The sequence below is a fragment of the Adelges cooleyi genome, unplaced genomic scaffold (assembly GCF_023614345.1).
Source record: "Adelges cooleyi isolate 19-005CV unplaced genomic scaffold, UGA_ACOO_1.1 ACOO_flye_CR_arks_rails_tigmint_CR_PRNA_376, whole genome shotgun sequence".
Classification (NCBI taxonomy): Eukaryota; Metazoa; Arthropoda; class Insecta; order Hemiptera; family Adelgidae; genus Adelges; species Adelges cooleyi.
The window spans coordinates 8,343,596-8,350,364 of record NW_026096053.1 but is presented as its reverse complement, the minus strand read 5'-3'; the positions used below and the strand labels follow the sequence as shown (position 1 = coordinate 8,350,364).

At 30.0% G+C, this 6,769-nt stretch overlaps 1 non-coding gene across 1 annotated transcript; it reads left to right on the top strand.

Annotated features, from left to right (window-relative positions):
- Window positions 1–6,493: 6,493 nt before the first annotated feature.
- Trnae-uuc (transfer RNA glutamic acid (anticodon UUC)) lies at window positions 6,494–6,565 on the top strand. The gene has a single exon. It is a non-coding gene; the product is annotated as a tRNA-Glu (tRNA).
- Window positions 6,566–6,769: the final 204 nt, after the last annotated feature.

Genomic DNA, 6,769 nt, shown 5'->3' with positions numbered 1-6,769 from the left:
CTGTGTTGAATCTCTTGTTTTATTTTAAAAGTTAAAGAAGGTGGTGTCATATTTAATGAGTATTTATCATATTAATGAGTCTGGGTTAGGTTTTTTTTCATTAACAATAACATCTTTATCATATCATCGGTTAACCGGTCGGTACTTGGTGATTATGTTATTTTAGTAATTTTCTCATTTTTCTCATTTTAGTTTAATATTAATTTTGTTATATGTGAAAAATACCTTACAAAATGTGTTCATTGTATATCTCTACTGCTGTAATATTTTAATTATCTTATCACTGTTCTTGAGCCAATATGGCATTTGTAATAATAAATAATAATAATATTGGGTCGGGGGAAATCACAGATACAGCCACTTTCAATAAAGTTGGGTCGGGTTAGGTTAGTTTCCATTGTTACCAATAAATATCGTATCTACAAGAAATTATTTTTCAGGTACCTGTTGATTGTTGTTGGTTCACTCACATAGGAACCCAGAAATGAACAACAGTCGAAGTATGATCATCCCCCTTTTTTGGTATTCTTAAGTAACGAGGATATGTCCAATTAAAGTATGAAATAAGTAAGGCACTCTTCTTACTCCAAGGGTAATCGGAGGTGTTTTAAACGAATTATTTTTAATTTTTTACATTCGGGGGGGGGGGGGGAATTAAACTGGCTCTTGTTAAAATGTTAAAAATTACGGTTGACCAGGAAAGAGTTTAAAATTTAACCGTTAAAGCATATTATATGCATACCAACACATTCGGGCCGAGTCGAACGGTAACGCTTAAAAAACAACCAACCCCGTTTGCAAACACATTTTGCATAAGTGAGGGTTGTTGTCGCGTCCCCCGGTGCTTCTGATCTACATATATTGTACTCATTGTACTGTACAATGATAATTATTATCTTTATAGGTATGCACCTATTACACCGGGGTGAATAGAAAAGCCAAAAACCCGTGTATAAATTATATAGGCGGTCGCGATTGTCTTTTCGCCATGTCGGGCACATAAAATATATGCTGGGCCGAGCCCGAGAGAAAATTAATTTCCTTGAGTACCGCGGGTTGGTGTGTACATTGTTTTATTTTTTTTTTACGAATCGTATACGACCAGTCATTGCTATTCAGATTAATAATTTCTGTGCGTTTTCCCATCCGGTGGATACTACCTACTGAATATGGGGTCGTCATAACATCTCTGTTTCCGCTTCCTAGCCTATCGAGCAATGCGAACATAAATATGAATTTTATGGGCTACTAGATTTTGGAAAACCGAACACACATGACAATTAATTAACTTTTTTGCAGTCATAACAAACGAACAGATTGATGAAAACTAAAACACTAACATTTTTTAAAAATTTTTGTCTACATATATTTTATGTTAAACGTATTTTTTGAAATGAGGTAAAAACTTTTATTAAAAATAACGAATTGAAGTACTAAGTATTGAAAAATTAGTAAAATATTCTCCTACAAGAATGGGAAAACAATTTTTTTAAATATACATAATTTCCGATAAAAATGAGTGTCTTACATCTGAATGGTCAACCTATATATAGTATATAATATTTATATATATATACGTTGAGATCACATATACGGTACCATAAAAAAATCTTAAGTTCATAGGGTTTTAACAGGAATGGGGTAATATTGTTGAAAAATATATCGAATTTGGGCTAACTAATAACTGTGCAAGTAAAAAAAATAATAACTGAAAAAGTCTAATATCTTCTGAGATATTGACTGGTTCATAGTTAGCGGTTCACCCTGTATCGTAGAGTACCTAACCAAATCGAAATGTCGACGTTGTTTTAGCGGTATTAAAATTTAACCGCGTTCCCTATCGTTTGACCGCCACGGTATTTACCACAGACGGCTGCGGTAGCCCATGATGCGACCAGCAAAGTATACGGTGGTTATTTTTTTTTTCAAACGGTCCAATAAAAATGTACATTTTTAATCCAATAATGTAAATTCGAATAGTGCTTTTCCACCGACACGTTAATTTAAACAGACATGGCATTAATACGTTTGTAGGGTTTTAGTTACTGAGCAAGTAAAATAATCTTTAAGAGTGAGAGAAATGAATATATTTATTTATATTTAACTAGTAGAATATTGTTAGTTTAAAAAATCATTAATCATCGTTTTGTTCAAATAAAATTCTAAAAGTTTACCTCTTACATTAAACCTCTTTTTCTCAAACTGCACTCTCAGTATCAACAAGAACATTTATATGATCATTAAATATTCTTAAATGTGTTTTTAATTGAGTAGTAAAATAATAAATAAGTGTGTGTTAATTAAATAGAGTCGGATTTCAGGCACGGGTTAAAGTCAGAATTTTGCCAAAAAATTATGGGTAGACTTTTTTTTTAATGTATTTATGTGCTATTAAAATATAGCAGGGGGTTTCCCCTACAGTAGTCGACAATTAGGTACTAACTTTTGTACTTGAAGGGTCACGGGAAAAAAAGACCAATGTCAATTTTTTAAAATTTTCTATTTTGATACCAACATTTTTTCGAATCTAAAAATAAAAACGTATTATTTAATTAATTAACTTTACGATTAAATGAAAAAAGTAAAACTTATAATGGTTGCAAGAACAGTCTTGAGTACTTACTAGGTATACCTATACTTGTACACGCGGTTTTGTTAGTCTAAGACTTTGTGCTCGGTTGTTGTTTAGTTAATATATATGCATTTTTCTATTTCTATTTATTGCTTTGTTAACAACAAATATAATATTATGTCGGCTTGCGGTTTTTATGATGCGTAATTAAACGCTAAAAATATATACTAAGTATACATTGTATTATTTAGCCAAATATGCGATATACCGATCGTAATGCTGTCTGCAGCTCATTGTTGGTTATTATAATATATAAATGTTAAAAAAAACCATGCTAAATTACTCAATTACATATATTAATTAATTCATTATAACTACACGGATTAGTTGCCAATTCTACAAAACTTGTAAATAATCGATAAATGATTGTTCATTGGCACCAACTCCAAACTAGTGTTTTATGTACACAAAAAAGGGACTGGGTGTATTTATTTATATAAAATAAAATGTACTATATTCCGCATACAAATAAAGTACGTTTATTAATTAAACTTATTTAGCCGTAAAATTTGACCGTTATCGTTAAATATATTTTTTTCGACGGCTAAAAATGTAGTACAAAAATTAAGTTGGAAAGATGTATAAAGGTGTTATGTCGAGCAACATAGCAGTCAAGCTTCAGTTACTAAATTAAAAAATAAACGGTTTACCCATTGCTTTAAAATATATTATTATGTAGTTGTATAGTTTTTGGAGGTGTAAAATACAATGCTGTGGTCGTTTGCTTATTCGGAATGTATACTTTTATAATATATTATTGTTAATTGTTAAACGAATCAAGATGACCAAAATATACAAACCACAAAAAAATGTATGCGAACTTATTACTGAATAACAAACTAGAAAAACATCTAAAAGTGAAACGAACGGGTGTGGTGCCAAAAGCGCTACTAGAAGACCGGTCATTTTTAAAATTAAATAACTTACTCATCTGCAAAAAGTAAAATCTGTATTCAAACCGCACATTACCGGTTAAGTAATATAATATGTTTTGTTCGTAAGAGACAGAGTTTCATTGTACAAACATAAAGCTTTTCGATAATTACCAGTATAAAATAATTATTTATTTATTTGTAAAAAATAAAAATGACGACTGAAATAATATTATGTATTTTATTCTTGTACACAATAATTAGCGGTCGAATCTCATAATATATTTTTATTTATATATAATATTATCATTCGTTGTATTTTTGGAACACGGCTTAATATTTATTTTTATGTTTTCCCGTACGCGTTTTAACCTCTAACCACATCTTCCAGATCCGACGAATCGATTCCTTCACAGCTTGATGCCAGAACTGAACAAATAAAATGTTATTCGAATGATTTTTTAACAAAAAAAAAAAATTATTTGTAATAAAAAGGTCATACAATTATTATTTATTAAACAAAACGATAATTATTCTATACTACAATACATATACCAGGCATGTGCTTACATTATCATTTTCATTTGAATATTTTTTAATATTCAACTTTGGCTCACGGTGCTCTACAACTTTAAATAATTAAATAGACTGAAGTAGATCTTGGAAGGAAAAAACGAGAAAACAAGCACGTTATTAACTACACTTTACAGCTGGTTGTTGCAAATATTTTCATTATATCGTTGATTCTATATTGTCTACTGGTAACAACGGCAACTAACCTAACCTAGCCTAACCTAACAGAAATGAGCTGTCATTCGAAATACAATTTTAAACTTACGTTTGCATTTACAATGATTTTCATCATAATTATAATTTATAACTTGAGTCATTTACAGATTCGTATCGAAACGTTTATTCAAAAGTGATTTTATCCGGACAAGCCGGTTGTTATTCGGTTTACTTTACAACACGAATAGGGGGACTAAATTAAATTAAAACTAGCAAGGAATATAATGACATTATATTATAATACAAAGTACCCAAACCCTTTTCGGTTTTTTTGGTGTAATGAAATTTCACAACCGCTCGTGACGATGAGCTAATGGCACTTAAGCCACGTGTGTTCTATTGTTGCGCTAATGAATGGCATTTGGCCAGAACCTTAGCACGTTCAGGTATACACGTGACCCTTTTACAGTGCAACACGCATTTTCTTCTCCTTGCAAATTGACGTAAAAATTTCGTAGGTTAATTGAAATTATTGTTAACAACATTTGAAGATCAGCACCAGACAACATTTGAATGTGTAAACAAACATTTTTTTACAAAGGCAAAATCCATCAATACTGAGTCATCCATCTACGGATGTAAGACACTCATTTTCTCGGAAAATATGAATATTTTTTTTCCTACACTTCTAAGTACATATTTTACTATATTTTTCTATATTAAGGGATCAAGACAACAATTTTCAAAGTATTGAAAAATTAGTAAAATATACTCCTACTGGCTACTAGTGTAGAAAAAAAGTAATTTTCAAAATATTCATATTTTTCGAGAAAATGTGTGTCTTACATCAGATGGATCACCCTGTATAAACGGCTTAGAACAAATAATCGAACCCCGAAGCTCTGAAGCTTGGTCGAATGATTGTTGAAATTAAACCCGGTTGTTTCAGAGTTATCCGTCCGCACAATATTGTGTTTTGAAATGTCGGATTAATTTAACATAATGGGAAACCCTCGTTTTTAATCTGAAACGAAAAACTACGAAGACGAGTTTTAAATTATACATAAAACCAACAGTTATTTAAAAAATGCAAATTTTGTTTTTGTATGTCTTACCTACGAGAAATCATTGCAATCCGAACGAAACACAAAATTAAAACTTTAGCGAGTAATCACTTTTACTTTGTTTTTTTTTCTCGAAAGACGGCCATGTTACATAGACAAAGTAATTAAGAGGATTGTTTTTTTTTAATTTCTTACTTATCTTTATCTTTACGGGTTTCCAAGTTTCATAAAAAAAAAAAATAAAAAAGAATGCTTAAAAGAAAACGGTTTTCTTTTTTATTCCTCTCCGGGCAAAATATGTTTATGTAAATTGACTTGAAAAATATGTACTCACGTTTATCGCAAAATGTATAATCACGTTTTTATCAGTAATTAGTTTTTTAATTAATGTCACAACAACTATCATTTTAACATTAATATTAAAAGTAGGAAATACATTTTGGAACTGAATAAAGTCACCGTAGTAGGGTGATTCAAATATGGGCCTTACTCTCGTGATAATCCATACCTGTTTATTATATCTTTTAAAAACTGTTTTTCAAAATTACTTCTCGTACGTGACGTTTAGGCTGTCTTTATTATTCTAAAACAAAGTGAAGTTTAAAAAAATAAAAAACAAGGATTATTGTTAAAACGTTCTTATGATGTTTGATTCTAATTTGAACCTGTCATAACTCATAGATTTTTCTAGTAAATTGAACAATGGTCAGAAAAAAAATTCTATAGTTATTTGTCTTACATAAATTTTTCTTTCTTATTACAATTCAAATGTGCAATGTTAATAACTGTTATATAATATTATGTGCTTCGACGGTTGTGCTGTGTAATTTTAAATACCCATATGGAATTTAAAGGCATACAAGAACATAGAGAGCTTTTGATCATATTATTTCATGTTGGTGAAGTCCAAGGCCAAGGCAAAAAAGTATTATATATTTTGGAAACTGCATAGAAATAATTTAGTATGTGAAAGTCTTGCAAGTTTTTAAATTATTTTTTTCATAGCTCTAGTCCATAATGTAAGTACCTTTGTAGAAATAATTGTCTATTATTTTCCGAGAAAAGTTCTTATAGTTTTTAACTGCATCCAACAATCCAAACTTTATAACTTTATAACATTTTTTATTTAATTTTTTTTTTTTAATTTAAACGGCCGTTGTTTTATCTAATGTGTATAACAAAAGCTACATCACCAATCCGGTATGGTCTAGTGGCTAGGATACCTGGCTTTCACCCAGGAGGCTCGGGTTCGATTCCCGGTACCGGAATAATTTTTTGTTATTTTATTACAGAACGACAATAATATATAATACGTTATATTTTGTTATTACTACAGTTTCCAAAAAAAAAAAAAAAAATCTATGGACATACTTCCAAATGATCCAAGTGGATCAAATCTTGTACAGAAATGTTATTATTTTTTTTTGTTTGTACTGACCCACAATATCTTCTTAACTTAATTATGTATTGAT